Source organism: Oryx dammah, unplaced genomic scaffold, assembly GCF_014754425.2.
Source record: "Oryx dammah isolate SB20612 unplaced genomic scaffold, SCBI_Odam_1.1 HiC_scaffold_28, whole genome shotgun sequence".
Lineage (NCBI taxonomy): Eukaryota > Metazoa > Chordata > Mammalia > Artiodactyla > Bovidae > Oryx > Oryx dammah.
Window position 1 is genome coordinate 99,184,096 of NW_024070212.1, and position 9,542 is coordinate 99,193,637.

A 9,542-nucleotide genomic window follows, 5' to 3' on the forward strand; every position below is an offset into this window, starting at 1 on the left:
AGATTTGCTTAAAACTCTTCAGTTGTTTCCCATTACCCTCAAGATAAAGTTTCAAACATCTCAGGCCAAAGAACGCCTTCCATGTACATTTTTCCACAAATGAAATCTGACTCTGTCCCCAGCACCAGTCCATCCCCTACATTATGCTTCCAGTGGGAATTAAGAGGAGACTGCTAGCTTCCCCCCACTTTACACACTATTCTTTAAGGTCCTCATACTGTTTCTCAGTCACTTCCTTTCCTCTGAGGTCTGGTCTCCTGTCTTTCCCCCTCTGCCTTGACCCAGTGCTGATTCCCTGGCCACTCCCTCCTGCACTAAGCCCTCCTGTTTGCCCACAAGCTGCCAGGCAATTCCAACATCAACCTGTTCCATTTTCATGATTTTGGCCAGTGTCATCCCTGGCACATTACGATATTCAACAAGTGTTATTTAAATTGCCATTCAACACACTGTGTTCATAACGAGCACTTTACTTTCCTAAACTCCACATAGTAATTAATTAAACAGATGTCCTGGGTGCCAGTCCTAGCCAGGCACAAGGACTGGTAGTGGTTAACATAACAAATATATTCTTTGCTCTCAAGGTGCTTGCTGACTGATGAGGCAAAGAGAAAGGCAACCAGGTGATTTTACTGAAAAGTACAAAGTGCTCTGATGAGGTTAATCCCATGATTGGGGCTCACAGGAAAGGCACATGATCTGGACTCTGGTGACCTCCATCCAATTTGGCATTCATACTCACGGTCCACAGCCTAAATTTTGTGAATGGCCTGGGAAATCTACAACTCCAAGCTCCTTACCCTTTGACCTCTTCCCTCTGCTCTCAAGAGATCTACTTGTGGGCTCAGCAAAAAGTTATAGGCCATTAGGCAAGAATGTCCTCACAGTCTCTTCATTCTTCTCGTGTTATGGAATCCATATCCATCCTTCTCTTTTCCTTCTTTACCCCTTTACCAGAGCTCTGCACCTACCAAACCAGTCTCCTTTGGGCCCTCACTCCATCCATTACTCCCTATTCCCCTGGGTCCTCAACTGGTCTCTTTAATTAGGCATTTTTCTGTTAACTTACTTAATTCTTACCAAGCCTAAAATAAAAAGAAGTAAAAAAAACAAAAAACAAAAAACAAAAATCACTTATCTCTACCTCCTGTCCCCCTCCAGTCACCTTTCTGGTTTTCTCACTTCACAGCAAAGCTTTTACACACTTTCTGTTCCTCCACAGACCATTTTCTCCTCAACTCACTACAGTTTTGTTCCTTTGCCACCCCTACTCCTACAACTTGCATTACTTCAGCCATGTCTCTGATAACCTCCTAATTGTGCAGGTCAATGGAGAGGTACAGGTCAATCTTGGAGAAGCAATGGCACCCCACTCCAGTACTCTTGCCTGGAAAATCCCATGGACAGAGGAGCCTGGTGGGCTGCAGTCCATGGGGTCGCTAAGAGTCGGATACGACTGAGCGACTTCACTTTCACTTTTCACTTTCATGCATTGGAGAAGGAAATGGCAACCCACTCCAGTGTGCTTGCCTGGAGAATCCCAGGGACGGGGGAGCCTGGTGGGCTGCCGTCTATGGGGTCGCACAGGGTCGGGCACAACTGAAGTGAATTAGCAGCAGCAGCAGCAGGTCAATCTTAGTCCTTTGCTCACCTTACCTGTTCGGGCAACAACTAACATCACTGGCCACCTTTCCTGCTCAAAAGGCTTTCTTCCCTCATGCCTCTCCACCCCGACATCTTCTCTTGGACAGCCTGCATCCCAGGCTGCTGCCTCTCTCTGCCCTGTCTTTCAGTAAATCCTGAGTAAATTGTCTCAGGTGTGACTAGGAATCCTTCTGGCCCACTGCCAACTTCACTGTCAGCAACTCCATTCAATGTGAAATTCAACAAATAGTGGGAGACAAGTGTGTCCCATCCACAAGCCCCATCCGTCTAGAGATAACTGAGAAAGACACAGTTCCTGCCCTAAGTGGGTAAGGTTACGCGTGGCATAGAGCCCTGTAAATAAGCAATTTTAAGTCCAATTAGTGTAGTAAGTGCTAGAATGGGGCAAGCAACAGGATACTGCAGGAATGTGAGCAAGGGACACCTAACCCAGCTGTTATGGAAGATTTCCAGAGGAGATGCCAACCAGGCTGAAAGGCACCTGCAGCTGGCCAGGTGAAGAGGTGAGGAAACTGTATTCCAGGCAGAGGGGATAAAACATGTAGAGGCTCAGAGGTGTGCAAGTTTAAGGCATATTTAAAGAATTGTGAGTGGGAGGCAGTGCAGTGTAGTGGCTACGAACACAGACACAGGAGTTGGATGATATTCTACCTCCTGCCTGCGTTATCTTATGCAGATTACTTAACTTCTCCAGGCTTCACTTCTCTTACCTGAGAAGAGGGGATAATAAGAGTTGACTCTCATAAGAGTCAACAAATTGCCTAGCATATAGGAAACCCTTGGGAAACAGGAGGGTATTGAAGGGCTTTAAGTCCAGAGTGGTGGGCTTCCCTGATGGCTCAACGGTAAAGAATCTGCCTGTCAATGCAGGATGTGAAGTGAAGAGAAGTGAAGTGAAGTGAAGTGACTCAGTCGTGTACGACTCTTTGCGACCCCATGGACTGTAGATGCAGGATACATGGGTTCAATCCCTGGGTTGGGAAGATCCTCTGGAGGAGGGTATGGCAACCCACTCAAGTATTGTTAGCTGGAAAATTTCATGGACAGAGGAGCTGGGTGGGCTAGAGTCCATGGGGTTGCAAAAGAGTCAGACATGATGTAGCAACTAAACAACAACAACAAGAAGTCAAGAGTGACAAATATTGTGACTGCAGTGCGGAAAGGTGATCAGGAGGGGGCAAGACTAAAGGTGGGGCAGCAGTTAGGAAGCTGTTTCCATAATCTTGGCAAAAGATGCTGATGACCCTAGGGCTGGAGGGAAGTAGATATGTCATACAGGTTGGAGCAGCAGGACCTGGTGACTGTCTGGAGTATGAAAGCTGGAGGGGTCAAGAAAGATGCCCAGATAACCTTGCTTCCTGCTTCACAGAGAAAACAGAGCCCATCAGGAGCAACTCCCTTCTCTCCCTCCATTTTTTTTTTTTCTTTTGGCTGTGCCACATGGCTTGTGGGATTTCAGTTCCTGGACCAAGGACTGAACCCAGGTCATGGCAGTGAAAGCCCAGAATCCTAACCACTAGGCCACCAGGGAACTCCCTCTCCCTCTACACTTAACCTCACCACACAGGCACCCAGCTTCACTGTCTGTGCTAGGTTCTGCTCCTCTATCTTCAGTCTCTCCACCTCCTCTGATTTCTCTTATACTTATTCCAATCTTTGCCAACCCCAACATAAAACATAAATAAAGACTTTCCTTCAAACTTCTATACTTCCCCCCTTGTTTATCTTCAGATTTCTCCCTCTGGCCTACAGGATAAAGTTTACACTCAATGTGGCATAAAATGTTCTTCAAAACTTGACCCCAGCCTAGCCTCATGAACAATCACTTCCACATTGCAACCAGCACTGACTTCTCAACTCCCAGGCCCTTCCAGGGCCCTCTTGTATCTCAACCCTGCTCTGCCGTCAGGGAATAGCCAGGCTCCTTTCTGCCCTGACACAATTTCCCAAGACAGCTAGGGGTTCTTAGGCATGTGGTTCTCCATATGCCACTCTTCTGCTATGCTATAAAACTTTACCATCGCTCCCACTAGAGTGTGAGTTCCTCAAGGGCAGGGATTGGTCCTCCCTGTCTCTGTGTCCCCAGGGCCTGGCCTGGCACAAAGTAGATGTTTAATAAATGCTCGCTGGATGAGTAAGTGAAGAAATCAGCCAGCTCCCATTTAGATGGTTATGTCTGAATGTTCATGATATGTGGGTCCATAAAATTACCAACTTCTCAAAGCTGCCATGTGCAGAGTGGTAGATTCCTATCCAAGAAGGCCGGTGCAAAGTCTATGAGGCATTTTACAGCTACGACAGGAAATAGCAACGTCAGCAGCGGTGTCATCTTTGGACACTAAGGACAGGGATTCAGTGCCATGAACGGTCAGTTAAATTGTAATTGGAGTGAACTGTTCCTCTGCAAACCATAATGTTCTTTAGCTGCAGCCAAATGGCATTCAAGAAGAGGAGAAAATTTTTTGAAATGTCAAAGAAATCATTTCCAATTTGGGGCTCATAACCAGAGACTCTAATGATCAGTAGAAATGAGAAGCAAACAAATTAGCACTAATGGAAAATGGCTTTTGGAGAAGAGGATTTAATTTATAGTCAACTGATCATGGCAGGCAGCATGCAGTAAAAGTCAGTTTCACCAGCTTGATCATAAGAACCAGAGAATACCCGGAATGCCAGAGAAAAATATACGTGTGCCATCATGCTTATTGGAATCTCTCTGTAAGTGGCAGCCAATTAAAATGGTCATTATTTTACCTTGGAGAGAAAATGGTCTGAAAAAATCAAAGCACATGAAATTAAAATCTGGATTAGGAGCCCCCATCCAAATTGGTTTGTCTGTGGCCTTCTAACCTTGGCAAGGTCTTCTGCAAGGACGACAAACCTACTTTGTCTTCAGCCCAGAGTGGTCTCTTTTGTTTTTAATTTCCTCTCCATCTTCAGAGGTGATTAATAAATCTAGACTCATCCATAAATCATTTCTATAGCAGCCAAATGGTTCTTCTTCATGCCGGGAAACGAAAATCATAGAAACCTCAAAACCCCCAGCTCTTGTACTAAGCCAAAGGTCCTTAACAACAAGAGAGAAGAGGTATTAAAAATCAGAAGGTCACTAGGTCTTGTTTCTAAATAAAATTTCTCAGAGGGCTTCTTTTTGTCCTCCTAAATCAAAAGACATATTTCAAAAAGCAAGAAGCCTCCAGGACATGGGCTGCCAGCCTGGCTCCCTGTCCTCACAAGGCCTTGGAGAGGAGGCAGCCGCTCTCTCCTGTTCCTGCTGGTTCCACCTGCAGAATGGACAGAGGCCTCTCCCAGGCCTACTCCTCACTCTCAGCTCCTCATTCAGAGAGAGAGAGGGAGAGGTGGAGGGAGAAGATAGACGTAGAGGGAGAGAGAAACATTCTCCTTCCAAACTTCATGCCCAGGGTGTCCTGGCCTTCACCTCTACCTTAGGGCCAAACGCACTACAATTTGTCACTTTCTCCTCATAGACGTTCTTCCTTCTGCTCCCTACTCACACCCTCTTCACACACCCCTTCTGCTACCCACCAGCTCCCACAGACTCCATATGCCCCCATCTCTTCCCCACTGTCAGCTGCCATTCCCTCCATCCTCTCTCCACAGACCATTTTCCCTATTGCTCTCCTGCACAACCCTCTGCCTTCACCAGCTGCCCAGACTGACCCTCATTCTCTACCCATAGACCCCCTTTTCCTCGTCCCGGACTCAATTCTGCCTCTGGCTCCACTCTACAGGCCTGCCCTCATGCTCTCCCCACAAAATGTAAATTATCTAGGTCCACCAGAGTCTCTTGCCCAAGTTCTGCTCTATGCTTCATCCTCCTGGGCCTGATTTCTTGTCTTTCTTTCCCTTCCAACCTTCTTACTCTGCCCTCAAAAACTTTCGTTCCTGATCAGCAAAGTCTCCCCCACCCTTAGACACTTAGTGGCTCCACACTTGCTTTGCCCACCTCCAGCCAACCCCCAAAGCTGGGTCTTCCTCAGGGCACCATTTCTGCATAGCTAACCCTGGAGAAGGCTGCTTACACTCTTACATCCCAGGGATCTCAGAGCTGGGACAGGGGCTAGGGTCTCCCTACCAAAGCCCACCTCAGTTCCTGCTCTACCTGTTCTTTGTGAAAACACTTGCTACTTTAGCGTCATGCCATTCAGCTGTATCGACCTTTGCCCCTCCTCCTGCTGTCATCTACAGACTACAGAACAACCTGCTGTATTCACCAAGGACCTTGGTGCCTGGCTCACAAGCATCCTCCTCCCTTTCCCCCCTTCCAGTTTTGCCACCACCTGGGGGATTTCAATGGCCACATCAATGATCCTGGCTGCCTTCTGTACTCCAGTTTGGCACCCCACTACCGTGGCCACACCCTGGACCTTGTCATCACCCGAAACTACTCAAACTTCACTACTCCACTTTGTGATCATAATTCTCTCATTCAACTGTTTCCAAGATCTGGGTTCTCTAACTTTCCCGGGACCTCCAGCCCATAACACTTTTTACACTCTCCTATGCAGTTTAGGCGGAGAAGGCGATGGCACCCCACTCCAGTACTCTTGCCTGAAAAATCCCATGGATGGAGAAGCCTGGTAGGCTGCAGTCCATGGGGTCGCTAAGAGTCAGACACAACTGACCGACTTCACTTTCACTTTTCACTTTCATGCATTGGAGAAGGAAATGGCAACCCACTCTAGTGTTCTTGCCTGGAGAATCCCAGGGACGGGGGAGCCCGGTGGGCTGCTGTCTGTGGGGTCGCACAGAGTTGGACACGAATGAAGTGACTTAGCAGCAGCAGTATGCAGTTTAGGGTCTATGGTCCACCATCTCAATCACTCTTTTGCTAGGATTCTCAACTTCGTCCTTTGTCCTTCCATTTTATCCACCCGATAAAATTCAAACTGAGATCAATCAATTCACCTTTCTGCACCCACCAGCAGATGGCCAAATATTGTCAGGGGAAAAATATATAGCACACAGCCACGCAGACTGCAGCTGCAATAAATTAATGGTCTCCAACCTCAACAGAAGGACTGATGCTGAAGCTGTAACTCCAATGCTTTGGCCACCTCATGTGAAGAACTGACTCTTTGGAAAAGACCCTGATACTGGGAAAGATTGAAGGCAGGAGAAGGGGACGACAGAGGATGAGATGGCTGGATGGTATCACCGACTCAATGGACATGAGTTTGAGTAAACTCTGGGAGTTGGCGATGGACAGGGAGGCCTGGCATGCTGCAGTCCATGGGGTTGCAAAGAGTTGGACACGACTGAGGGAATGAACTGATCTGAACTGAACCTCAACAATGCTCATAACTGCCCAGAAATCTGTAGGCTAGCTCAGTCAACCTGCTTCCATTCTCCATGGCAGCTATTTCAATCTTCTGCTTGTCTCAAATCTTGCACTCCATCTCCAACCTCTCTCTCCCTGGCTAATACCATGGTCCTACTACACAGAAACAATAGAATCCACCAAACATGAATTTTCTCAACTTCCTGCTACCAAATCTACCAATGTACTCATCTTACGTGCTTCCTTTCTGTCACAAGGCAGATATCACTCGAAGTGAATTTTGCCACCAATGCTTTGGATCCCCAACCTTATACTTTACCTGGGGGCACCACTCTCTGTTATTTCCTCTTCCCTCTAATCTTCCTCTTTGCTCGATCTATACGGACAGCATTTCTCCCATATGAATAAAAACCCATCTCTCCTTCCAGCTATCACTTTCTCTCTCTTCTCCTAAAGAGCCAAACTTCTTGAAAGTATAGTCTTCACTTCCTCACCTTCCCACTTACTTTTCAGCTCAATGTAATTTGACCTCTGCTCCTGCAGTTTCACTGAAACTGCCTTTACAACCGCTTCCTTGTTTCTCAATTCAGTGAATCTTTTTAGATTTTATTTATCTTGATTAGTAATCAGCCTTTAACACTTCCTCCTTGGTTACTGGAAAAGCGTGTTCTACTACTGACTAATGAACTACTGTAGACACTTCACCTCAATTACCTTTGCAGGTTCATTCTCCTTTGCCAGAACCTCAAACACAGGTGCTTCTCAGGGTTCTGTCCTAGGCTCTCTCCTCTTCTTCTTTTAAAAATGTTTATTTCTTCAGCTGCCGGAAGAAATAAACTCCCGCATGCTCAGCTGTGGCATGTGGGATCTTTAGTTGCAGCACGAGAACTCTTCATTGCGGCATGTGGGATCTAGTTCCCTGACCAGGGATCAAACCCAGGTCCCCTGCACTGGGAGCTTGGAGTCTTAGCCACTAGACCATCAAGGAAGTCCCCTCTTCTCTTCTTTCTCTACACAGTCTCTCCAGACAAGCCAAACAAATCAATCCAGTGTGTGGCTGCCATCTTTAAGATACTACAGACTAAATATTTTAATTTCCAGTTTAGACTTATCTTGTAAACTCCAGTCAGGCATTCTCAGCTGCCTCCTGGACACTTCCACTTGGATATCCCACTGGCACCTCAAACTCACCATGCCCAGAACTGACTCTTTCCTAACAACTCTCCTTTCTGTTTGCCCAAGGCAGGAAATTAGACATTCTTCACGTTTCCGACTTACCCCACATCCAACCAGTCACCAAGTCCAGTTCTAGTCCAGTTCTTTTAAACTCATAAGTGTCTAAGGAATCCATCCTTCTCTTCAACCCTGTTACCTCTCCATGCTTCAGGCCACCATTATCCTTTCACATGACTGAAATAACTTCCTAAACTGGTCTCCCTCCTTCTCCCAGTCTCGAATCCATTCTTTTCATTGATCTTTCTAAAACATTAATCTGATTGTTACTGTTTTGTTTAAACCTCTGCAGCCTCCCCATTGTCCTTAGGATAAAGTCTAAGCTCTGGTGCTCGGTGGCATAAAATGCATTGGAAATATTTTTCCATCAGTAAGATCTACCCATAAGCTCAGGGTTGAGTGTGGCATCATAGACCTTCCAGAGTCTGGGCCTACCTATTCCTCCAAGATTGCTCTCCCATTAATCTCTCCTCTGGCCAGAAGATGCTCATAGTTCCTGGCACCAATCCCTCACTTTTCTCTTTGAGCCATGCAAGGACTCATGTCTCCACAAGTCTTTCAAAGCCTAGCTCAAGAGCCATCTGCACTGCTATAAGTTCCCCTTCTAATTCTGAGCTCCTAAAATCTACTCTTCTTGTAGTATTTATCCCTCCCATAGTATTAGAGCTGGTTCATGCACGGTTTCTCTCCCTCTCCTTTTAAGAATTATGGAAGTGAAGCGAAGTGGAAGTCGCTCAGTCGTGTCCGACTCTTTGCGACCCCATGGACTGTATAGGGAATACTCCAGGCCAGAATATTGGAATGGGTAGCCTTTCCCTTCTCCAGGAGACTTACGGAAGTCAGGGTCAAAAACAATCCTAACTAGAGTCCGCTTATGTAACAGATGGTAAGTAAATATTTTTAAGTGCATGGATAAATTTAAGAAAACTTTACTCCCTAACCCCTTATGTCTCGCACGAACAGGGCACTCTCTAAAGTCTTCTCCAGAAGATAGCACCTCCTTTGCATCCTACCCACCCCACCATTCAAAATAAGCCTCGACCAACTGGGTGGACCACGGGCTGGCACGCACCCCTGTGGCCGTTTTGTATGGTTTTCTACCTCCAGCCCTCGGAGCTGCGGTTGGTAGAGGTCGGTGGAAGTAGCTAGATGATGCAAGTCAAAGGGCACTGTTGTCCGTCCGGTAGGATAAGACGCGGTTAAGAAAGGAAACCCTCCTGATCCCCAGAAAACGCAACTCTCCCACAGACCCCCTTACCTACACGGGAGGGTGGGGACTCTTCCTGACTGGCGCCTTAGCTGGCCAATACCTAATCCAGAACAAGCGAATTAGCCAATGGCC

At 46.9% G+C, this 9,542-nt stretch overlaps 1 protein-coding gene across 4 annotated transcripts in view; it reads right to left on the minus strand.

The window, feature by feature from the left end:
- The window catches only part of ARMH1 (armadillo like helical domain containing 1), a 58,710-nt gene extending 49,183 nt beyond the window's left edge, over window positions 1–9,527 (minus strand). For 2 of the 4 annotated variants that reach the window (XM_040231324.1, XM_040231327.1), the window contains exon 1: window positions 9,302–9,449. The gene's annotated coding sequence lies outside the window, so the exon portion shown is untranslated. The other 2 variants (XM_040231326.1, XM_040231325.1) reach the window with 2 other exon arrangements.
- Between the last annotated feature and the right edge of the window lie 15 nt (window positions 9,528–9,542).